This window comes from Coenobita brevimanus, chromosome 80 (assembly GCF_032717465.1).
Source record: "Coenobita brevimanus isolate Jiangsu-jjx chromosome 80, ASM3271746v2, whole genome shotgun sequence".
NCBI classification, from domain to species: Eukaryota; Metazoa; Arthropoda; class Malacostraca; order Decapoda; family Coenobitidae; genus Coenobita; species Coenobita brevimanus.
The window spans coordinates 13,625,626-13,652,799 of record NC_137033.1 but is presented as its reverse complement, the minus strand read 5'-3'; positions in this window follow the sequence as shown (position 1 = coordinate 13,652,799).

The following is a 27,174-nucleotide window of genomic DNA, read 5'->3' as shown; positions in this document are numbered from 1 at the left end:
TATTTGACAGACTAAGAGTTGGATCATTTTGACATTTAGACCGATTAGGTATTTCATCAGTTCCATTTTGTCTTCTTGCTGTTTCTCACATTTAAAGTTCGACTAGTTACCCCTTCATATCGTTGACTTTCTTCTGTAACACCTGACCACCTTATTCAGCTTAAGAAGGATCTCCGTGGCAATGAAGGGGTCAAGAAGGGTTAAATCTAGCCCCTCTGATCCGTTATGTTTCTGTCCTAATCTCAATATTGCCGTCTGGAGGTAGCAGCAATGATAAAGCGACTTGTGTTCTCGATTAATAGGATCACTCAAACCCCTCCCAAGCTTTCAGCCCGGGGATCAGATTTATTACTTCAGTCTTGCCACCGCCAGTCTGTGACGTTCAACCCAGGACAGACTTCGTGTAGGGAAAATGGTGCATTTTTACCAATAAGTTGTGGCAGTAGTTATGATGGCAGATGTCTGTCAAAAATACGTACACATCAAAGTAGCTAATGTCTTGTTTCCATCTCCATTTGTCTCATTTTCTATGTTCATCGGTGAATTGTTCAGGTGGAAGAGTAATTATTCCCACTATATTGCCGTATATGGGTATTATTTATGGTAATGACTGAATATTGCCCTGTATTCATATGCTCTACTTCACTATAAATTTACAGCAGAGCACTGACAGAAAGCTGCAAGATGATTCATTTACCAGAGCTACACTTTGACAAGAAGGCTGTCATACAACTACTGGCAACAAAATCTTTTTATACTCGAATGCATTTAAAGTTTTCGTTTGATACTTTGTTTTAGGAATGCATTATTCGATACAGTTCACCGTTTTTAGCATCGACTCATTAGATGCAAACCATTGCCTCTAGTATGCTGTATTAAAAAAAATAAAAAAAATAAAAAAAAAAGTCCTCAAAAATTTCTTCTGGCTTCTTGGACCTTATTAATTTCAGTATGTCAGTCTTGCTGGGAAAGAAATCTGTCCAGAAAATACTCTACCAATAGGCTTCCGTGTCCTTCCCAGTCTGTTATTCCTTGTCTTCTCATCCCAGTCTTATCCCAGTGATGCTGTCTTACCATCCCAGTCTTTCTCCCACCAGTTTTCCTTTCCCCTCCATGACCAACTTATCTCACATTCCATAGGACGGTTTAGCCTGATTGGCCCTGAGAGTTGTGTGTAAATTTATTTATGAGCAAAACCTCTAATATGCAGCATTTCAAATTATAATATAACAACGTAAAACGAAAATCAGGATATGCTAGACCTAATCATTTCCAGCGTAAGTTTCAGATTTGCTAGTACTAAGTTTCCAGCTTCCTGTAATTTTCCACTCCTATAATCTCTTACAGAGTAATAATTCGTTATATCATTCTACCATTAGACTTGTGAACCTTGGAACAGACCTTCCGAACAATCGTGGGTAGCTATTGCTTTATTAAGTTCAAAGTTGTTGTTAATCATCTCTTTCAGGCCGAGTAGACCCATTAGTCACAAGCAAGCAACCGCCCCCATAGGGATGGCCCATGCAGCGAACAGATGTCCCCATGTGGTTGACAGCGTCTCCCCACAGCAAGGCGGAGAAAGATGTGGAGGTTTGGTTCTTGGGTGGACGCCACATTTATGGTTCTCCACCCAGTTGACAGGAGCATCTCATTAGGTTCCACTTCACCCCGTGATTGGGTTATATGATTACCATCCACCACTGTAAATGGATTCCTGAGTTACAAGAAACCGTTTGCCAGGTAAGTGTAGAGCCTCCTGAAGAGGTAAGATGAGTCAAGAAAAAGGACAGGAAGGACAGTGAGTAAGAAGAGATGAGGGCAGACAAGTAAATGCTATGTCTGCTAGTGATTGTGTTTTATATTATAACTAACCCATACTATTCGAAAAGCCATCCAAGATAAACACGTGTGGAGAGAACAAAATTAATGAAAGATTGCCGGGAGAGAGAGAAGGGGGGGGGTGTAAGAGGTATACACAGCCACAGTACACTTATGTACGGGAAGAGCAAGACTTCTGTGTGAATTGCCATAATGATTAATGAGTATGCAGAAACACAGTCTATCTATCTATCTATTTATCTATCTATCCATCTATAGCCAGACGCCATAATCCCGTAAGGGGTGGCCGTTTGACTCTGTTTGTTTGTTTCTTTTTAGGGGCACTAACCCTCCACCAACGCACTTGTTGACACGTTGGGAACACATATGGTTGGATATATGGTTACCACCCAGCGTTGTAAATGGTTTCCTGGCTTGCAGGAAACCATTAGGCTCGTCACTCAATGTAAGCCACCTTAAGAGGAAAGAAGGGTAATAAAAGGTGACAGGTTAAGATGGGAAAAATAGGAAAAGAGGAGGGCAACAAAGAAAAGGAATGATAAAGGTGAAGGAAGAGGTAGGCAACGCTACATCAAGAACACTGCATCAAGAACACACTCTCCCCAAAAATGTGTGTTTGTATGATTTAGGATTTGACTCCATAACCCTCTTTAATTTGTCTTATTTCCCGTAGCTCTGCAAGAATACGAGAACGCTACAAATCTACGAGTATAACCTTTCCATTGCATTTCTTCGTGACTAGCATCATATTCTAGTACATTCTCACAGGCGTCAATAATTCATTCACATTTTCTTGGCGTAGGTTTTCTTCCTGTTCAGCTTATTTCCTTTGGCTCTGCAAGAATACAAAAATACTACGAATCCATAACCTTTCCACTGCACTTCCTCGTAACCAGCATTATATTCTGGTTCATTCTCACAGTCATTTACAGTTCATTCACCTGTTCCTTTGCAAGAATACGAGAATGATATGAGAAATGGTGGTAGAGAGGGCCTCCTTCACGTGGTGGTACAGATACACCCAGGCAGCTCCAGTGACGTAAAACACAAGCGCCCCTGAGCTCCCTCCCTATCCCCCGAACAGAAGATGATGGATTACAGGAGGGGGCATCTTTGACCTGCAGTCCACTGGGTTCAAATTTAAATGAACCTGGAAAAAAAAAATATCAGGCACAGAGGAGGAGGGGGGCGTAGGGAACTTGCGCCCCTTACTTATTTTCGGCAAATCAATTTACTTATAATAGAAAAAGAAATCTATGTCATTTCCTAAAATAAATGGAGTAAATATCTTACCTCGTACCATAGAACCATTTGCAAGATTAAAACTAGTAATTTGAGAGTGCATTTTGATCTGGTTGTTGAATGGTTTAAGTTGTGATTACGCTATAAATCACCCTCCCCCCCCTTCCAAATTGCTGGATCCGGCCCTGCGTCATCGGTGAGAAGGGGTTAATGAAGGCTGTAGCTAACCCCCTTCCCCTCAGTTCGAAATCTCTCTCTCTCTCTCTCTCAAAAAAATAAATAAAATAAATAAAATAAAAAAAAAAATAAATAAATAAATAATAATAATAATAATAATGAACAAAATAAAATAAAATAAAAATCACGAGGGGAAAAAAATGGGGTGTCCCAAATATTGTAACATCACGCATGAATGAGCATCAGATTTTTTTCCATACATATGTCAGGAATATAGTTTTATCACGGGGTTTCCTTCCCTGCTCATGTATCTATAATAGTTTTGGAGTAAAGTGACGTTGGAAATTCATGAGTTTTGGATATTTTTGGACCTGTGACCTTGAAAAGTGGTTAAAGGCCAATGAAACTGGGTCAGGGTAATAGAGTCATGGTGTTTTACGTCATTAATAAGTATGATGCATATCCGAGACGAAAAGTGACGGAATAATAATAATAATAATTATAATGATGATAATAATAATAATAATAATAATAATAATAATAATGATGATGATGATGACAGATGCAAAGACCTCCACCGATGATAATAGGTGAAGATCAATAGTAGTAGTAGTAGTAGTAGTAATAGTAGTGGCAGCAACCCCAAACGAACGTGAACCTAGTGGACTTAAGGTTCATGATTCAATATGGGGCTATCATTATTGAGCGTTAAGGTCGTAATTTATGATGAAGACTTTGCCGATTGTTCAAATAAAAGTTAAAGTGTGTCCTCCAATACACATGTGTACGTTTTATTCATATATATATCAGCTTTATATAGCATTCATAATACTGTAAATAGTTTTATGTTTCACAGTGCAGTGCAACAGAGAAACTTTTGGCCTCCACTAAGTTTGTCTATGTTCACAGTCTTTCCCCAAATACCTGATTCACACACAAAGTATGCTGCCTGCAATGTCCACTTCTCTCTGATTTAATACCACACGGACTCACCTTAGTGGACACTTGTAAACATTTGTTGGAAGATGATAACCTTGATGTTATTCTCATACGTTATCCACACTTTCGTGGGTGTTAATTTGTTATAGCTCGACAGCGTGTCCTGCGTGGCACGAGTTCCCCTGTACTCACCTCACATATGGCCACATGGCATTGTACCGGTACTAGGTTTGTCGCCTTCGGTTGTAATAAATTAATCAAATCAAATCACAAAGTTTGCCTTTCCTGAAGCCTCCTGCTCCAAGTATAATACCTCCTCAGAACCTATATTTATTCTGTCATTCAGCACTGTCTACCCTACGACACTCTGAATGCAGATATCCCTACTCTTTCCTCCTCATGCATTTTCTCTTGTGTTCATACTAACCTACACTGGACAGTCTAGTATCACCTCGCCTCCCCGTAATTACATCTGTCTACCACTGGTTCTCAGCCTTTGGGTAATTTCCCAAACAGAGTTGTTAGCCGAGCAGATGCGTCAACCATAGGTATATTACATCTGTGGAGTCGTCCTACAGATAAAATACAATGCATACTCAGTGTAGGGATCCGGCGCCCCCTTTTGTTAGAGAGAGCCTAACCAGGGTCGGAAAAGGGTCTTCCCCGCGGCAAGATACTGTAGAGGGAAATATGAGGAGGACTGGCTCTCGGACGGATGCCGCAGCTGCTCCATCCAGGGTATAAAGCACCACCATATCTAGGCTCCTCGTCAGCGTCACACATATAGAGTACTTTAGGTATTTTATTATGGACAGAGGGAGGTTAAGTATAAATGCGTTCATGTATAATTTTGAAAATGATGGAGCTTAGATTTTAGATATTTGAGCAGGCCAGTGTTCCATTTTTTTTTATTTTTTTTTACGAAAACAGTTATAACCTACAATAGCTTTAATTCCGTATCTAAGACTGTTAGCTAATATTTTAGAAAGCCAGAAAAAATGGAAACACGAGAGTGTGGGGAAAGGAAGTAGGTGGTGGACAGGAGGGGGCTAGGTGGGAGGAGGGGAGGAGGAAGCATTCATTTCAGGGAGGAAGAAGTGGTGGATGGAAGGAAGACAGAAGGTGGAAGGACAAGGAGAGGAAAGTAAAGGTAAGGAAATGGAAGAAAGGAGAAAGGGGAGGGTAGGAAAGGAGGGACGGTGGAGGGAAGGAACTAAGTGAGGGATGAATGGTGGAAACGGGCAAGTTACCAATTACCACTAAAACGATGATGGGAAGGATCTAAAAGGACCTTTAATTCATTATGGAACCTTAGATTATGAAAGTGTTGCGTAAAGATTGTTGGTGGAGCTGGCCACAGTTTGTCGTCTGCACGTAAACAAAGTACATGATTGAGGAATAGACGTTTCTCCACGACCGTACCTCGGCTGGCACCCTTTTAGACTCTGTATACCTCGAAAGTAATTATTCGTAACTCGTGAAACCATATCAGATACATACATACAAACGTATGTTTCAATCAGATTGTATAATGATAAGTATTTCTGAGTTATCGTATTTAGTACGGTATATCATGAAAAATGAAACCAACAACAACAGGTACATATTTATTTATCATATTGCAGTTAACAGCATACTAAGCACACAGACTTATTCAATCATGGGTAAATTAATAGGACTTCTGACAATCACCTGCATACCACTGTACATTAGTTATATATAATAAACACTGACTTTCGTGTCTAATATAGCAGTTAAGCTAGGCACTGCAGACATACAGGCCTACACTGTAGGTTTCAAAAACATGCACAACAAAAGCACAATTTTACAGCAAGCACTTTTTCAGTAAGCACTTTGGCCATGTGGAGAGGATGGAGAGTGAGAGACTGACGAGGAGAGTGTATGTGAGTGAGGTGGAGGGGGGAAGAGGGAGGGGGAGGTTAAGGATGAGATGGAGGGATGGAGTGGAGAGGTATATGAGAGAGGGAGGTGTGAGCTGGGAGTAGGGTAATGAAATGGAGGGGGACAGGGCGACATGGAGGCGATTTGTTTGTGGCCACCCCGTACGGGATTAAGGCGTCTGGCAATAGATAGATAGATAGACTTAACATAGTACAAATACCTACTGAAAGTACAAAACCCAACAAACTGGTAATAATGCATAAGCAGCAAAATAAAATGGTGCACACCATACATGAATACACTAAACCCAACAAACCAGGAATTCCTTAGCTATTATATATAAATGAGGATTAAAATCCACATGTTATGCTCACAGACCTGGTAGGCCCACTCTTGGTTATGTCATTCCGGGTCTAATGGTAAGTAGCCATACGTTAAGAGCACATAACAGCACTTAACAGATCTTCTTTTGGAAATCGATGATTCACATGCTGTCGGTGTGTGTGTGTGTGTGTGTGTGTGTGTGTGTGTGTGTGTGTGTGTGTGTGTGTGTGTGTGTGTGTGTGTGTGTGGCTGTTTGTCTTTATCACATACAACACAAGAGTCTGAATTTCCGACCATGTTTCCCTCTTTCAGTATCATATGCACGTGAGCAAAAGCCACTTCGACTCACACCGTTTATTGAAAAAATACAGAGTTCCTTTATACTGATCCGTTCATTATCATATAATCTGATTGAAACATATATATATGTTTCTGTCTCTCTCTGTCTGAAGATGTAATATACGAAAGTACTCACTGTCGCTCCTTTTTATTTCTCCTGTGGCTAGTTTGCATATATATATGGAGTAGATGGGAAGTTGTTGAATGCTGTGAAGAGTATGTACGATGGTGCGAAGGCTGCAGTGCGTGTGGATGGTGAACTAAGTGAATTTTTCTCTTTGAAAGTTGGGATGAAACAGGGATGTGTCATGTCCCCATGGTTGTTCAATCTGTACATGGATGGGGTAATAAAAGAGGTACAAGGTAGGGTAGTGGATGTTGGAGTGGCCCTGGTGAGAGAGGATAGTGTTTGGAAACTCCCTGTACTGTTGTTTGCAGATGATACTGTGTTGTTGAGTGAAGACGAAGGGGAGCTGCAAGGCTTGGAGGATGAGTTTGGGAGAGTGTGTAAGAAACGGAATCTAAAGGTGAATGTAGGGAAAAGTAAAGTGATGGTCTTTGAGAGAGGTGAAGTCAGTGAATGTACAGCGAGGTTGGATGGTGAGGAATTGGAAAATGTGAGTACGTTTAAGTACTTGGGTAGTGTGATGAGTAAGGATGGAGGTTTGGAGGGTGAAGTGCTTGAAAGGGTACAGCAGGGAAGAAAGGTTGCTGGTTCTTTGAAAGCAGTGATAAGAAACAGGGAAGTGAGCATGGAAGTGAAAAAGTTACTACATGACAGTATTGTGATACCAACTCTAACGTATGGAAGTGAAGCTTGGACGTTGTTGGAAGGACACAAGTCAAGAGTGAGAGCATTGGAAATGAGTTATTTAAGAGTAGCCTGTGGAGTCACATGGAGAGACAGGCTGACGAATGAGGATATAAAGGAACGTTGTGGTGTGGATGTGGATGTGATAGGAAGCGTTATGAGGAACACACTGAGGTGGTTCGGCCATGTGGAGTGGATGGAGGGTGAAAGACTGACGAAGAGAGTGTATGTGAGTGAGGTGGAGGGGGGAAGAGGAAGAGGGAGGCCGAGGATGAGATGGAGGGATGGGGTGGAGAGGTATATGAGAGAGAGGGGTGTGAGTTGGGAGCAAGGCAGTGAAATGGCGGGGGACATGGCGACTTGGAGGCGATTTGTTTGTGGCTACCCGAAACGGGATTGAGGCGTCTGGCAATATATATATATATATATATATATATATATATATATATATATATATATATAGATAGATAGATAGATAGATATATATATATATATATATATATATATATATCTATATATATATATATATATATATATATATATATATATATATATATATATATATATATATATGTATGTTTGTATCTGATGTGCTTTATCGAGTTATGAACAATTATTTTTGAGCTATACAGAGTCTAAAATGGCGACAGCCGAGGTATGGTAGTGGCGAAACGTCTGTTCCTCGAACCTGTACTTTGCTTACGTGCAGACGACAAACCGTCGCCAGCGCCACCTACATTCTTTACGCAACACTCTCATAACCTGAAGTTCCAGGTACGATTAAAGGTCCTTTTAGATCTTTCCTATCATTGTTTATTTAGTAACTGATCGCTAATTAGTGGGGAGGGAGGAAACTAGTGGGAGGGAGGGGGAGGAGTGAACCTTCCGGTTGGGTCAGTGTGCCCTGAACTGTGACTGAAGACGAATCCCTCCACTCTTTGGTAAGCTGTGTATCCATTCTCCTCTCTCTCTAATTTTTTGTATGATTTTGTTAATAATTTTAGTTTGTATCGTAATCACTCCTGAATATTTCTAAAGATTACACAGATGGCTGAAATAGTGATTACTGGAAGGCTATGCATGGTGTGTGTGTGTGTGTGTGTGTGTGTGTGTGTGTGTGTGTGTGTGTGTGTGTGTGTGTGTGTGTGTGTGCGCGTGTGCGCGTGTGCGCGTGTGTGTATGGAGTTAGGGGGGTTTCTGTGTGTGGAGTTAGGGGAGTTTCTGTGCGTGGAGCTTGTGGTGTGTTTATGTGGGATTTGGGGGAAGGAGTCTGTGTGTGGAGTTTGGGGTGGAGCTGTGTGTGGAGTTTGGGATGGGATCTGTGTGTGGAGTTCGGGATGGGATCTGTGTGTGGAGTCGGGGTGGGGTCTGTGTGTGGGGTTTGATGTGGGCTCTGTGTGTGAAGAGTGGGGTGGGATCTGTGTGTGGAGTTTGGGGTGTGGTCTGTGTGTGGAATTTGGGGGACAGGTCTGTGTGTGGAGTTAGGGGCGGGGTCTGTCTGTGGAGTTTGGGGTCTGCGTTTTGGGGCTGGTGTTGAACTTAGGTTTTGGGTGTGGAGTGTTCGTTTTCAGTATGTTCATGGAAATTTTATAGTTAACGCTTTTAATGAAGTTTTAGTGTGACGGCTTATAAAGATATTTTGTATTTCAGGAGGCAGACTTTGGAGAAAGGGCAGCTTGAAGGCGAAGAAGAATGACAGTATTTCTTTTGTGGGAACCCATTCCAGATGAAAGCGAGTTGCTGTCGAGGGCTAGCACCACCACATCTACCAAAACTACAACTACCACTACTAACATAATCACAACCAGCACTATTGTACAGTATATGCAGATTTGTGCTATTGTTGACTGGGACATTTAGCTGAATACTAAATTTTTGAGTATGCTTTTTCAGTTCAATATGCAGTATATATATTGATACTTTGGTTATGCCGCATAATTTGTATCATGCCTAGTGCGTGATAATGAAACTGTATGACATGGAAAGCATCGTAATTGGTACGGGCACTCCACTTGTAAACCCAAAGTTTTCCTGTTATGGCAATTTAGACTCGCTAAGTATGAATGAAAAACACACAGGCATGGATATGTTAATAGAAAAGGATGAAATGGGCACAACAAGGAAGAAGTATTACCATATAGAAACCTGAGATGTGCTTGAAGTGAGAGGTTCTGAGGCAAGGGGGAGGAGTTACTGGTCTCTACCCTTTGCGATTAACTCCTCGAGTAGGGCTTCATCTTTGAATCCCTAAGAGCCATCAGAAACCACAGATTTTGCACCATCATTGTCGGTAGAAGCCGGCTCAGGTGAGCAATAAGTTTTTAGCCCCCCCCCCCCTCAAAAAAAAAAAAAACACACACGCGGTAAGATCAGGAGTGCAGATTTTAATCTCGCAGCAATAACGAAAACAGCTATAACCAAGTGCCTGGTAACCAAAGGATCACTATATATATTTTTTGTCTTTTGATACTTCCTTTTGGCGTTACTCAGCTTAAAAGAGGCTTTTCTAGTGGTGTTAGATATGTTAACTTTCACAACAAAATTCTAAAAATCACTTGGTGTGGCAAGTTTCTCACGTGACATCTATTGCTATCCCCTTTTTAGTTAGTTGATGGCCAAGCATTGTTAGATTCAGAGTTTAATTTTAACTAGTAGCCAAGGACCCATTCCTATCCCATAACTAACTCTTTTCAAATTCTGTGCAACACAGTCGTAAAGATCCCTAGCCCCCTTTCACTTACTTGATGACCAAATGCTACATTGGGAGGGTAAGTCTTTTACAGTAACTTGGGACAGATTTTTAATAGTGTATTTCACGTAGCTCACTGGCAGAAAGATATTGGTATGGCTCCACATTCATTCCAAAGCACTTTTTCATGACACCTCAAATTCTTGTATTAACAGTGTCGTTCTTCTGTAGCCTGTATCACATAGCTCTTTGACAGAAAGAGAGAATGATTTGGCTTTACTTTCTCCCCATAACACTTCTCCATGATAAACTTCATATTCTGGTATTAATCAAGTATTAATACTTACCATTCAAGATTGTATGACAATTTTAGAACAAGTTAGAGTAAAAGCAGTATAGTAACCAAGGACTCATTCTCTCTCCAAGCTAAAGCTCGTGACATTCTGCTACGAAAATGAAATTGGCTGGAAAAGTACAAATCTGGACAAAGTAGTCTATTTCTGCTATAACCATGCATTTCCACTGTATATTGACTTTTTCAAGTACTGTCTATATTTATATATATATTTACATTGCAGCATTGGTCCTGAGCTGATGTGGACGGGAACAAATTATCTGAAGCAAGATAGTCTGTGCGTAACTGCTGGAGTGATGGGAGTGAGGCTGCCTGGAGTGACGGGAGAGGCTTGATCTGGTTGGAGAACAGTGATGGAAGAAGTATGTGCGTATTAACTATAGCACATTTTTGTAACCTGACATATTCCTAACCCCTTACAGCTCGAGTGATGGCCAAAGATGGTCAGATTGGAAGGTCTGAATTGAATAGTAGCAAAGGAGCCATTCCTACCTCATAACTTACTCCAGCCTAACTTCTTGCAACCATGATTTAGCAGCGGTATTGTGAGTAGGCACAGTTCAGTCTGGCGAAAAACTAATCAGTTGAGAAATTTTCTAGTAACTTTTCAAAGATTGAAGTTCGAAAGTTATCCTGAGCATTTTTTACCTGAACTTGGATCAGATTTTCTTCCTTTCTAAGCACATTAATCATAGATTAATATAAGAATAGTTGTATTATGGATGTGCTATTTATCTAAAAAGTACATGCTTGAAAGAAACCCAGATGATTCTACCTCATGGCAATAAACCTGCTGTCTGCAGGATGTCATATATACAGCTTACTTGACATATTCTGGTCATTGTTGTTATATGCTCTTTCATGTAAGTGATTAATCACCTCAGAATGTCATGAGCCTTATAGATTTAGACGATAATTAGGCCCTGCCTGCATAGTACTTTTATAATGACTACATTCATACCATAGCACTTTGTGTGTGGCATTGCAACCTTAGTGTTGACGTCCTTACTACAACTATGATATCCAAAATAAATGTGGTAATAATAGGCAAGATAGTAGTACTGTTGTAGTAAGGTAACTCCAGTCTGTCTGACTGAGCATAGCAATCAACGGTAGTCAAGCAGTCATCCTGTTATTTTGTTACACTGTACAGTTACCACCCAGCATTGTAAATGGTTTCCTGGGTTATAAGGAATCATTAGGTTTGTCACTCAGTGTAGAGTCACATGAAGTGGAAAGAGTAATAAAACATGACCGGAAGAATGGGAGAAGTAGGAAGAGTGGAAAGCAGGAGTAAAAATGGAACGATAAAGGTTCAGGTAAAAGTAGGCAGCACCATATTAAGTGACTGGATGCTGGTAACAATCTACCACCATGGAGCAAAGGTAATGTAAGATATATCTACTGTCTGTAAATGTAGTAATAGAAAAGTTACACGTTTGTGTGGCCGATTTCATTAGGGGAGCTGTTTACTAGAGCTCCCTCTGTCATGTTTTCTTATTTTGAGGACCCTTCCCCACGCCATCCTTAGGTGGAAAAAGATATGGGTGATTAAAACTCGGTAGAATTTGTCATTATATCTTTCACATACGGTTTGCATAAGCGTAATTGAGCTTGGGAAGTATACTCGTACTGTATAGGAATAGCTGCTGTGTTTACAGTAATTCAATGTAATATAGCTCTACTAATTTAACATAAATTTTGGTTTGCAAATGATAATGAAATATAGTTCTGTGCCTTAACTCTTTTTTTTTTTTTTTGGGGGGGGGGGCGGGGCTCAGGTTCCACTGAATGTTTCCCTTCTGCAGTCCACCATTCTTCTTTAAGGGGACAGGTTAGATAATTTCATGCATAATGCAAGAATCGTATCTTAACTGAAAGGTTTCGATGTAGCCCTTACAGTATTTATGCCTAATGGTATCCTAGACATTAATAGATGAATCAAGTGGTGTGGAAGCAGAAAGCATAGATTTGTCATTGTTGTAACTGGCTTAAGTAAAGATCTAAGACATGTTTATCATCCTTTATCTGTGTCTGTCCTCCTCTATCCCCATTTCTTCCATCGTTTTTGTCGCTATTTATTACTCTTCTTTGAACTTCTGGTGGCTCTACACAGTGTAACAAATCAAATGATTTCCTGTATATAATTCAGAAAACCATTTATCATACTGGGTGTTAACCGTATAGCCAGATTGCAGGGTGAAGTGGAGCCTACTATGGCGCTCCTGTTAATTGAGTGGAGAGATGCAAATGCGTATCCACCCAAGAACCAAACCTCCATACTTATCCCTGCACCTCACTGTGGCGAGGCGCCGTCACCCACATGGGAACATCAGTTCATTACATGGGATGCCGCTGCTGGGCGGTTGCTTGCCTGAAGTTGATGGGTCTGCTCAGTCAGATGGATTAGGGTGGTACACCAACAGCGATTGTTACTAAGCAGTAATGTATACTACCTGAACTGTACTGAACAGAGCTGTACAATTATACTCTAACTTTACAGCTATACAACACTGCAACGACGTTAGCGTGCGTTGTACATTACTCCACTGACACTGCGCTGCACTGAACACTACTATACACCAAAAAGTACAGTATGTAGAACTGAAGCCCTTGGAATTAATGCCAGGCTAGGAAAATGTATTGCGTATTATGTCCGTTATTTATTTAACAATAAACTATCCTGACCTAGCAAGATAACCTAGCCTTACCGAAATCAACAGTCTAACCTAAGCTCTGAAACATCTAACCTAAACTAACCAAACAACAACTAACCGAACAACCTAACTTAACCAAACAATGCAACTTTCCCTAACCAAATGATTCAACATTACCTAACCAACTAGACGCCTAATCTAACCTAAGCTAACTGAACAACCTAATATTAAACTGGCCTAACAAGCTAAATTTATCTAACCCAGAGGTTTCCAGATTATTCTTGGTTACTCCCCATTGTTGCTAGAAAATCTCTGATGATTCCTCTCTAACTCCCATGGGGAGAGGGGTGATGCCTTCCCATTTGGGGGAGTTATTTTAAGTAATTAGACTGCAGTTAATTTTAAAATATAATGGCATGAAATTTTTTCACTACTATGGAGATTTTTACTATGCTTTGGGAATATTATAAAGACTTTGTACTTTTATGTTGCATGACATTAAATCTGAGCACAAAATTTTTTCCATGCACTTCAAAGGCACAACTCACAAGCCAAAATGCATTTGAGCATGTAATATATCAAATCTTTAACAAACACTTGAGTCTTCTTTGGCTATTTTGGCTAATTCTATTTATTCCCCCCTTTGAATGTCCAAATTCCCTCTGCCCACTAGCCTAACTTTAGCTAACCAACCAAGCTCAGCACTACAACAAACCAAACCTAAACTTATTCTAACCTCGTCAAATTTAAACTAACCTTACCCTAACCCAGTCCAGAAAAAACTACCTGAACTTTACACAACCTAACTTTATCCATATTTAAACTAACCCAGTCTGACCTAAACCCTAACTACCCTGTTTACAAACCTAGCTTAGTCTACCTTATCTTGAGAAGCAATATAATTTTTGAAAGGGCATTTGTTCAAAGGGCTTGTCATATTGGGCACTGTCTTTCTGTGCCACGAGCTGTGTGAAAAAAAACTGCAAAACAATGACAAATTTAGGTAAGTTACGGTGAGAAGTATAAAACTGTCGCTCAGCTGAATGTGATTTTCTAATGGATATTTTGGCATCTCAACTAGTGCATGTTAGTATCTTTAAACTCCCTTCCATACCGTGATGTCTTTTCTCGATGTGTTGTAGCTACCCTTAAGTGATTTTATCCAGGTTTATTCTAGCTGCTTCCAGACGATTTTACTCAGCTTAGGAAGGATCTCGTACTGAAGCAAGGCCATTATTGTGTGTCCCATCCCGTATGATAAGTCCCCCCTCCTAAGCTTAATGAAATCGTCTGGTGTTTGTAAGTAGATGAGAGAGTGGGTGGGAGGGTGTATGAGGGTGGTGGGTTGGGTGAGTGGGTGGTTGTGTTGTTGAGAGTGGTGGGTTGGGTGAGTGGGTGGGCGGGCTGTTGGGTGGGTGGGTGGAAGAGTGGGTAGGTGAGTGAGAGATTGGGTGGGTGGGTGAGAGAGTGGTATGGTGGGCTGGTGAGATAATGGATGGGTGGGTGGACTGGTCGTTGGGTGAGTGAGAGTAGAGTGAGTAGGTGGGTGGATGGTAGTGAGGAGTGGGTGGGTGTGAGGGTGCGAATGGGTGGGTGAGAGAATTGGTGAGTGAAAGAGTGGGTGAGTGAGTGGTTGGGTGGGTGGGTGAGTGAGTGAGAATGGATGGATGAATGAGAGAGTGGGTGGGTGAGCGAGTGAGAGAGTAGATGGGTGAGTGGGTGAGAATAGGTGGGTGGGTGGGTGAGTGAGTGAGTGAGTGAGTGAGTGAATGAATGAATGAGTGGGTGGTGGATTAGTGGGTCGGTGGATGAGTAGGAGAGAGTGGGTGGGTGAGAGACAGAGGGGAGGAGTGAGTGAGTGGATGGGTGAGTGAGTAGGTGGGTGGGTGGGTGGGTGAGTAGGTAGGTGGGAGAAACAGAAGGTGAATGAGTGGGTCGGTGGGTGAGTAGGTGAGAGAAACAGAGAGGGTGAATGAGTGGGTGGGTGGGTTTATGGGTGGGTGAGTGAGTGGGTGGGTGGCTGGGTGGGCGGGCAGGTGAGAGAGTGGGTGGGTGGGTGGACGAGAGAGAGAGAGAGAGAGAATTTTTACACAGTACTGTACCTGAAATTTTTGTCATAATTCGCGTGCAGAGACTTAAACAGGACAGTAAATAAAGATCCAATGTGGGAATATGGAATTTCTCACGTAAGAGGCAACACCTTTAGTTAGATCCCGACAGGACCGCAAGTAGTGATCCCATACCTGTACTGTATGTTGGTGGAATTTCTGCCGTAAGACCTGTAGACCTTCCCTCTTCCTCTCCGTCTATCCTCTCTACCCATCTCCTGTGCAGCTTGTTGTGCTGGGGGTGTGGCTGTGCTGTGTGTGTGCTGTCTGTAGGTGTGCTGTCTGTAGGTGTGCTGTCTGTAGGTGTGCTGTCTGTAGGTGTGCTGTCTGTAGGTGTGCTGTCTGTAGGTGTGCTGTCTGTAGGTGTGCTGTCTGTAGGTGTGCTGTCTGTAGGTGTGCTGTCTGTAGGTGTGCTGTCTGTAGGTGTGCTGTCTGTAGGTGTGCTCTCTCTCTCTCTCTGTATGCTATCTGTGTGCTCTAGTGTTTCAATCTCTTCCCTGCTTTATCTTATATTTGCTTTGCACTATCTTTTTATCTTTCTAGAGTGAGCGGGGTAGATAGATAGACAGAAGAGTAGGAGAGTGCGCGAGGGAACTGCAGATGGAGATAGCTTATTGGACTCGTGTCATATCTAAATCCATCTTGTTCATTCTATTGACTAATATACTTTGATAATACTTTAACAATTTTGCGACATAATACTGGAAACTTTGGCATATACTTTTTACTGTAATTTGAGATTGTGATAACACTACATCCTCCCAGAGTAACTCATCACGCTGCCGTCATAGCTACTGAGGTACATTGTAAACATGACTGTAAATGTGAGCACTTTTCAGAAATAAAGATAATAAAACAATAATTTATAAATTGTTTATTTGACCTAAGATAGGATTACAAAAGTGAATTACAAGAAAATACACAATATATTAAACGAAATTAACACGAGAAACTAGATCTCCACATGAACTCTTGGGCCACCAAAAAAAAAAAAGAAGTGACATTATAGCATGAAAAAAATTGGGGGGGGAGGGGAAATACATGAAAAAAAAATCACAATTCACATCAGGATTTTATTACACCCTACGGAACTGGGTAAAAATTCTATTGAAATGTAGGTGTGATAGGAAGGCTTAGGAGATATACACTGAGGTGGTCTGGCCATGGGGTGAGGATGGAGAGTAAGAGACTGACGAGGAGAGAGTACATAAGTGATATTGAGAGGATAAGAGGAAAGGATGAAGGGTGACAGAAAAAAAAAAATGCTCCTTCATTCCTTGTAACAAGGGTAACAGAATTAGTATTATTATTATTATTGTGGCATGTAAATCAAAACAGCATAGGGATATAGATTTTTTTATATATTTATTTACAGAAAAAAAAATCGAATGACAGTAAAGTAACCCCTTCAATCTGTCTTTTTTTTTTTTTTTTTTTTTTTTAACCAACAGACGATATGCCTTTTTAAGGATAGACCCCTACTGGTGAAGAGGTTAATGAAGACTATAGGTAACCCAACCAGTTCCGTAGCACTTCTTCGTGATTAGCATTAAATTAGTCTTAAAAAGTCTAAGTGTCTCAGGAGATTTCATAACACCTCTCCCTTAGTAACTTTCTCCGCACATTACACTTCAGTATCCCATTGATAATTACGGAGGGAAAAAAATAGTTTCCCCTTGTTTATTACTGTTACCAAATAAATAAAATACAGTAGGAGTTCTGGCCACAATCCTAGTGGGGCCGTGGTGGCAGAGTGAGTAGAGAGGCGTACTGCCGATCTACAGGACCCGGGTTCAACTCCCGGCAAGTTAGAGGAATGTTTACAAATGTGGCAGTGCCCGTAGTGGCCTGTTACTGGATCCGGGTTTGACTCCTGGATGGAAGAAGGGGAAGTTTGCGTAGCGGACTTTCCCAAATAGAAGACTCCCCACGGTCCCATCTTACACACACACCCACACTCTACTCAACACACACACCACCCGACACACACCTACAGGAACAAATGCACAAACATACGGAGTGGAAAGGAAGGGGGTTTTACTGAAAAGCTCGATTTTCCCATATAATGGAAAAATTTGACTTCTAAATAAAACCCCCCTTTCATTCCACGACATTCTATTGTGTTGTCCTCCTGTGTCCCTCTCTCTATCTCACCCAGGAGTCGAACCCGGGTCTAGTATCGAACCACTACGGACACTGCCACATTTTTAAATATTCCTCTAACTTGCCGGGAATTGAACCCGGATCCAGCAGATTGGCAATACGCCGCACTACTCACTCAGCCACCACTCTCGCTCCCGGAGAACGTCTGGAACTTCTACTGTATTTTAGTTATTTGTGATTAATAATAAACAAGGGGACACTAATGTATACTGTGCATAGAAGGTTGATGAGCTAAGTACGAGTTATTACGAAATCTCAGCAGTTTAATGATGGTCAAGAAGATGTGAAGAGTATAGTGCATCTACTTATATAAAGGCAGAAAATAAAACATTGGAACTTGGTATTATTTCTTTAATTTTCCTTTTTTTTAATGTTGAATAATCTTCAATACTTTCCTTACCCCCCCCTTTGTGTTACTTTTATATACCATGTCTCTCAGGCTCATATGACCCTCTCGGCTGAACCAAATCGTCTGGTGTCAGGTGGAAGAGAATATATTAGAGTTCTTCTGGCCATGTGGGGGTTAAAGGTGGCAGTGAATTAACTCTCAGGCTTCAGTGAATCACTCTCAGCTGAATAAAATCGTCTGGATCAGCTGGAATGGAATACTAGAGCTGTCCCGAGCATCAGGGGGTTAATAAAGGCGTAATTTAACCCTCTAATGCTTGAATCAACTCTAGTTCTTCACACAAGCTGGCGGGACTATTACGTTCGGCTTAGAGTGTGTCCAAGGAGCCTGAGAATGCTAATACCGTCACCATTAACCCTCTCATGGCCGCAAGAACTCTAGTATCATGTTCCACCTGACGCAAGACGATTTTATTCAGCAAAGAGTGAGTCATAGGAGCCTGAGAGAGATAATAAGATGCTATACTTTATTCACCTATACGAGGCGAAAATATTTGCCCTCTCTCCATCTTGATTTCCCACCTGCAGTGATACATTAACACTAGAATACGATGTCTGTCACGAAGAAGTGCTACGAAAAGGGAAATAAAATACAAAAAACGAAAAACTCCGCCTAGTTAAGGTGAATGAACTCTACGTGAAAAATTGCACAGTGTCCGCTTGACCATTCTCTTAGCAGCAATGCAGCGGTGGCGCCATCTTGTGCGAGGAATGCGTGATGGCCAGGCTCTTCTTGACCTGAATGGAGCCTGCAGCCACGGGAGTCTATGACAGTCTCTAATCAGCCATTCTAGGACCCTTGGACATCAGCGTGAAAAAAATAATAATAATAATAATAATAACAGTAATAATGATAATAATGACTTTACTACTACTTCTGATACTACCACCACTACTACTACTACTGCTACCACCAGTAATAATAATAATAATAATAATAATAATAATGAATCAGTCAATTATATATGTAATTCAGTATCTTAATCAGTCACTCAATCAAACAATAAATTTTAGCCCCATCTGCACGAGTTCGCATTTTTGTGGGTTATTTTTTGAACTGGATGGTTTAGATATAAGATTCACTGACCACATCCATAAGACAAGGCTGCCTAAAGCTAAATGAGTCGTCTGAAGGAAGCAAAAATAAAATAAAAAATTTCTACATGATATAAAAACATCTGGCCACCTCGGGATTCGAACAGTGGCGTGTAGGACCCACCTCGTTCTCCCTCTGCTGACATCACTTTTACTTTTTGCTAACTTCAGACGCTTTCCTGCACCTTAAGAAAACCTCTCAGGATAAAGGGACACAAGTATTAACCCCCACTTTAAACCGAGAACGACTTATTTACTTTATTCTAGATAACGGCATGATTTAATTCAGCTCGGGAGATGCCATGGTAGTGAAGGGGTTGATGATGGCTGTACCTAACCCTTCCAGTCCGAAAAGTCTCTCCAGAGCTGAAGAAAATCGTCTGGAGGTAGAAAGAAAAAAGAGGAAAAAAAGTAGTGCCAACGGGATTAAATAGATACGTTAGGGAAGGATAGGGCAGGGTACGATTGGGTTGGTTAGTGTTGGGTTGAGTCGGCAGGGTAGGGTAGCGTAGGGTAGGGTAGGGTAGAGAAGAGCAGGGTTAGGTAACGTAGGGTCGGTTATGTCAGGGTAGGATAGGGTAGGGTAGGGCAGGGTATGCTGAGGTTGGGTAATGTAGGGAAGAGAAGAGTAGGGCAGGGAAGGGTAAGGTAGGGTAGGGTAGAGTTGGGTCAGTTGTTGCAGGTTGGAGAGGGTGTAGGTTAGGGAAGGGTAACTGAAGGTAAACAAGAGTAGAGTAGGGTAGGGCAGAGTAGGGTAGGGCAGAGTATGGTAAGGAAAGTTAGGGTTCTAGCGTTACTCTGTCGCTACATCCCACCATTCAAGATGGAGAGACAGCAATTTTAGGCCAAGTTAATGTGAAGAGAGTATATAAACAATACATACACAAACACAAATAATAAATCAACATATATAGAATAAAATTATGAAATATGTCCATCCTCCTAAGTTCAGTTTTTAGATTCCTTTTATAAATCTTGAAAAAATCTCAAAACAGAGTGATTAAAGAAATTATCATAGGTTATGGGATGAATGGGGAAGCAGTGTTGGATAGGGTTCAGATATGAGGTAGGGTAGGGAAGGTTTGTAAGTTCTGTAGGGTAGAGTAGGGTACAGTAGGTAGGGAAGGGGAGGGGAGGGTTGGCTAAGGTAGGGTAGGATTGGTAGGGAATGGTAGGGTAGTAGTATAGGGTATGCTGCCGTCTGTGTGTGTGTGTGTGTGTGTGTGTGTGTGTGTGTGTGTGTGTGTGTGTGTGTGTGTGTGTGTGTGTGTGTGCAGTAATTAACGTAATACCAGAAACTGACAAATCCTATTTTTTGGGAGCGTTGGGGTACTAGTCTAGCCAACCGTTAGTTAAGAACATTTCAGGGTAAGACATCATCCATCGTCCTGGTAATGCCTACATGATATAAAAACTTCTGGCCACTTCCGAGACTCTTACTGTGGTGCGCAGGACACAGTGCGCTCCATTTGTGACGTCACTTGTACTCTTAGATCCGTATTTTCGTCAGCTACGGAGTCTCTCTAGGACCTCTTCCTCAGCGATTTAATTTGAATCTGGTTGGTTAATTTTATTATGTACCTTACTTTTGTTAAGTATAGCGTTACTGGAATTATTTAAGAAACACAGTACATGACAGTAACCTGTAATAAGCAAAATAAATCGCTTGGAAATGGATGTTTGAGAACTTCCTTAACCATTAAGAAAGCAGGACTTACTCTTTAGTAGCATCTGACGATTTAATGGTACTTAAAAAAACGGTGTCAGAACGAAAGGACAGAAACAGTCTTCATTTACCCTTTCAAACCGAGAGAGATTCATTTCGCTCTAGCTAACACTACACCGCCCCACACAAAGCTCTTACCCAACTGTAACCATCTGCACCCCACCCCACCCAACACCACCATTACCCCACTGCACCCCACTCAGCACCACCAATACCCCACTGCACCCCACTCAACACCACCATTACCCCACTGCACCCCACTCAACACCACCAATACCCCACTGCACCCCACCCAACACCATAATTACCCCACTGCACGCCACTCAACACCATCATTACCCCACTGCGCCCCACTCAACACCACCAATACCCTACTGCACCCCACTCAACACCACCATTACCCCACTGCACCCCACCCAACACCACCATTACCCCACTGCACCCCACCCAACACCACCATTACCCCACTGCACACCACCCAACACCACCATTACCCCACTGCACCCCACTCAACACCACCATTACCCCACTGCACCCCACTCAACACCACCATTACCCCACTGCACCCCACTCAACACCACCATTACCCCACTGCACCCCACCCAACACCACCATTACCCCACTGCACCCCGCCAAACACCACCATTACCCCACTACACCCCTCCAAATACCACCATTACCCCACTGCACCCCGCCAAACACCACCATTACCCCACTGCACCCCACCCATCACCGTTACCCCACTGCACCCCACCCAGCACCACCATTACCCCATTGCACCCCACCCAACACCACCATTACCCCACTGCACCCCTCCAAACACTGTAATTACCCCTATTCACCCACCCAAACACCGTTACTACGCCACTTTATCCCTCCAAACACTACCATAATATGCCTCACGTACGGTAAGTCTGATTTCATCTTTACATACATATGTTTTAGCACAGGCTATGGCATCCCTACTATCCTTTACAAAACCACGGCCATTAAGAAATTCCAGACCCATTAACATCAAGGTAATAAAAAAAAAAAGAGAGAGAAAATAAAAATAAAAAACAAAAGGAAGTATAACGGAGAGTACAAAGGTGTGCCCAAATTACGTTAGTCTCCCCTCCCTCCATTTCTGGCATTTTCTCTCTTATGTTGCTTCCCCTCCCGTTGTCCACCCCCCCTCCCCACCAACTGCAGCACCATCAGCGGTATCATCACAGTTTCAAAATGGCAGAGGAGAGGTGTACACCCTCTCAAAAAATTTTCGGCACCCCTTACTCTGATACACTTCGCAACGATCACTGTTACAGACGGCGAGAATACGTGGTGTGGTTGGTACCCCTGTACCTTTCTCCCTCTTCCACTGGATTTCATCATTAGCAGACGAAGTGACACACACCAGCAACACAAGGCTAGGGACATCAACAACGCAACGTAATTCAGGAGTTGATTCAGAATGCTTCGTGTGGTGTGGCATAATGTATCGTGCCGTAAGGGTGTCGAAAAAATTTTTATGGCCTGTACATATGTTTTAGCGGGCTCTGCCGAAACTAGTAGCGCGGGAAACGTTCCTACATTGCGGGAGAAGGGGTGAGTGGGGAAATAGTCAATGTAACTAAAGTACAGGTGTTATCTTTAAAGTATAATAATGATATTAACAATAATAATAATAATAATAATAACCAGAATGGCACTCAGTAGAGCGCATACCTCCGCCATCAACATCCATGCACTGTTCACTGAAAATTTTACGAAAATGCCGAAAAACACCCTATCTCGCAATGTTAAAGAAAGTGAAAAAAAAAAAAATGGATCAGCACCTTTATTCGGATCCGCACCAAAATTTAATGGAGTCTCTTCTGGGCCAATGCCCATTCTATTACCAAGTTTCGAGGAAATCCGTCCAGTAGTTTTTGTGTAATCTTGCTCACAAACCAACCACCAAACAAACAAATGGACAGGAGTGAAAACATAACCTCCTTGGCGGAGGTAATAATAATAGTAATAATAATAATAATAATAATAATAATAATAATAATGATAATGATAATAATAATAACAGCAAAACAATAACAATGATTTTTGGTGGTGGAGAGGCTGTTGGAACGAAGAAGGTGGAAAATGAAGGAGGAAAGAAGTGGGAAAATAAAGGAGAGAGAGAAGGCAATGAAAGGGAAAAAAGGCGAGTGTGTGTGGGGGGGGGACAGAATATGAAAAAAAAGAAGAGGAGAGACAGACAGACAGAGACAGAGAGAGGAAATGTTAGAGTATGAAGGAGATGAAAGGGAAGACGAGGAATTGAAAGAAGGAGATATGAAATTAATGAAAACGGAAAGAAGGAAGGAATGAAGGTAGGAAGAAGGAAGGAAAGAATGTAGGAAGAAGAAAGGAAAGAAGGATGAAAAGAGTATGAAGAGCGAGTGAAGTAGGAAAAAGAAGGAAGAGAAGGAAAGAGAAAATGGCAAAGAGTTAGGAAGAAAGAAGAGATTATCTGAGAAGGAAAGACTGCCATGGAGAAGAAATATTAACATTAGAAAGGAGAGAGGAAGACAGCAGGAAAGGAAGACGTGGTGGGTAAGAGAAGAATGTAGGGAGAGAAAAGAAGAGAGGGTGACGTGGAAGGAACCAAAAGGAGGGAAAATGGAGGAGGGAGAGAAGGCAATGAAGGAGAAGAAAGGGTGATTGTGTAAGGCAAAATACGAGGGAGGGAAGAAGAATGGAAGGATGGAGGGAGAAGAGATTGACAATGCTGAAGAGAAAGGGGAGTCAAAAAGATCAATCTAATGCACTGAAAATAGTAAGATACTCGCACAGATGGACACATACAGGCACATTGATTGATATAGGCTAGAGAGAGAGAGAGAGAGAGAGAGGCTATATTGATCACACACACACATACACTTACAAATTACACATATACAAATATAGATAGATAGATACTGACTATACAGCGTTACAAAAATGTGCTGTTCAGACATAACAATAATAATACAGCTTGATTCCTCGACGAATAAGAATTTAATTTGGAGCTGCAGACAACCAGCACCTCGATAAAAGGGATAAAATTATTTAAAAACATCACAATGAGCAATGTACCGGTAAAACTAATGTAAGAGCTCCACTTCACTTATATAAAGCCAGTACTTCAAAAATGAATTCATACGTTGCATCAGGGATAAAATCTGAACAGTAAACTGTGATTTTGCGTAATTTAAACCGTGTGTATCTCTCAGCTGTTGAGATACTGGGCAATAGATAATTATATGGGCTTCCATTTGCACCTAAACACATACACAGAGGCGTTCCTCTATTGTGCTGGGCCTTTGCCCACGTCTGTTCCAGCACCCTGTGTCACACATCAGCAAGTTACCGCTCAAACGAATCTGTGTGAAGGCCTCTCAGTGGTGCTTGCTTATTGTATGTTACTGTGTATATATGTCACACACTGTGAACTGAGAATTTATATCTTTGGTCATATGGATGCGGAAGCACAGGCTACACCGTTGTGTGAGGCCGGGTGAGGGGAGAGGGCTAGGATTGCAATTGAAGATTTGAGAGGAAAGACAGGACTTAAATGTACTGATGTTGAGATAAGGAGGGGTAGACTGAGATAGTTTGGGCATGTTAACTGAATCGAGGATGACGACTGGGTGCGGAGGGTGAGAGGTGCAAAAGTCATGGGTAGGGTTGCGAGGGGCAGACCAACGAAGACTTGGGACGAGGTCATAGAAGTTGACCTCAGAGGTAAGGGACTGAAAAGGGAGGCTGTCAGAGACTGAGCAGCATGGAGACCCGCCATTAGGTGACCAAGGCCGACCCATGCCAGCATGTGATGGCAATGGATCCCCAGTGGTCTGAATTCTCGGACCAGCCTTCTGAACCCACCCCATTGGTCTCTACAGATCCGATGGCTGACTACGCACGCGACCTGCATTCTTCAAACTTCCAGTATTCCCGGTGTAGGTGTTAGGGTGGCCCTGCAAGGCACATGGATTGTCCACGCCCACACTTTGCCCACCCTGACCCACCTGTTTCCGTCACCATTGCCTCCCCAGTCCCACAGCTGATACATCCTCCCTCTGCTTTATCAACATCATGTGCCCCTCCTCCTTACCCTTCCGCCACCATACCTTTCTACTCTCCCCTGCCCTCCCTACCTCCGTCACCCCTACTAGAGCCATTGGACCGCTAACTACAACTCCTGCAACAATAGTCCTATTTTTTTTATGAATTATCTCATCTCATATCTCAGTCTTTACCTCCACTGCCTGCAACAAACCTGTCACTTCTCACCCTCTGTCCCTTTCCCTGCTCCTCTCCTTCCTGCCTCCTCCCCAAAACCCTACCTTGACTTTGCACGTGTATCCCTACCTCACCGTCCGCCCCTCCGTTTTTGTTTCCTCTCCCTCTCCTTTCACTCCTATATCTCCTCCCTTCACCCTGTCCACACCTGCCTTTCTTGCGACGAACTCACATATGGAACCTCTCCTCACTTCCCCTCTCTCACTTAGCCACCGACACATTTCCCAATCCACCCACCCCGAAATTTCCCCGTCTCTTTCTTTGTGATAATGGTCCTCAAACCCAGACACTACAAAATGTTTTCGTGGAACACACGAAGTCAGCCTCCCGGCTGATATTTCTCACTATACTTCGTCTTACCACCCTGTTGTCATTTGCCTTCAGGAAGCTTTTCCTAACCCCCATACATCCAGACTTCCACCCAGACTTTGGGGATGCCACTGTTATCATGCCCATTCTGGTCAAAGCCATGACCACCCTGCATTCTTCATTCCGTGGCAAACGGATTTTTGTGTAACACAACCATGAAAAATAATTTCTCCTCCAAACTCATTGCTTTACTGTGCTTTTATTTATTCCCATTTCATTGTGCATCCTGTCATTTTTCCCACGTACTCATGACTAAGTATTTATCTTCCGAAAATCTTGGTGTGCAGTGATAATAATTGATTTTTATTCTTCATTTGATTTTGCATCAATCCTCTCGTCCTTGTACTTACTGTTTCGATAATAATGCTGCAGAGTAAAGTGAAATTTTGTACCATATGTGAGTCAGTGTATCTCAGTTTCCCTAATTACACGCAGTACTGCTTGCTCTTCAGCTCCAGTGTTCCCAAGAGTTTTGAGGTTTGGAATAGATGGCAAATACAGCATATAAATAAAAAATAGCTCATCCTTTCCTTGGCTACAAATGTGTGCGTGTGTGTGTATGTATGTGTGTGTGTGTGTGTGTGTGTGTGTGTGTGTGTGTGTGTGTGTGTGTGTGTGTGTGTGTGTGTGTGTGTGTGTGAGAGAGAGAGAGAGAGAGAGAGAGAATATCACTTTCGCACAGGAGGGTTCAGATACTGGCTGCATTTACCACTTCACAAGTCTCACCTCACCTGAATAAAATCGTGTGGAGGCAGAAAGTATAAACAGTAAAATGCGTCACCGTAATATAGGTGCCATGGGAGGCTTCGTAACGCTTTTTCCTAACCGATTTATCTTGCATATTTCACATTACTGGTATAATTACTTATATAATTCTCTTCGACAAGGAGAGTATGTCTTCACCCCTGTTTGTTTGTTTGTTTGTTTGCTTGTCTGTTAGAAGGATTACTCAAAAATTAGAAGGTTTGGACCATTTTTTGGTGGGTCAGTCGCCAGTGTTCCAGGGAACAATCGATTAACTTTTGGGACCGATCTGGATCGTATTACAAATTCTGGATCTGGAAAACACTTTTTGCGAAACCCTGATCAGTCACGAGAAAACCTAAACCATTATGGAAAGTGGTTTGGAAACTACGTTGCCCCTGTAGAAGGGATGATGTCCACTGAGTGTCCCTCTAGTTTTCTTTGTTGAAGCTAAAATCACACCCCACCCAACCCCATTCCAACCCTCCACACTTCACCCAACTCCCTTCTATTCCACTGCACCCCACCCAACTCCGCTCCTACCACATTATATCCTACCAAACCCCGACCCTACCTCATTGCACCCTCCCCCATCCCGATTCTTCCCCACCGAACCCTACTCCAACCCCCTACACCTCACCCAACCACTTCCTACCCCACTGCACCCCCCACATCCCGATTCTTCCCAACCGAACCGCACTCCAACCCCCTACACCCCACGCAACCACTGCCTACCCCACTGCACCCCATCCAGTCCCGATCCTATCCCATTGCAGTCCACCCAACCCTACCCCAACCTCCTACACCTCACCCAACCCCCTCCTACCCCATTACACCCCATCCAACCTTATCCTACCCCACTGTACCCTGCCCAACCCCCTCCTACTTCACTGCACCACACCCAGCACCGATCCTACCCTACTGAACCCCACCCAACCCCGATCCTATCCCCACCGCACCCCACTCAACGCCGATCCTACCCAACTGCACC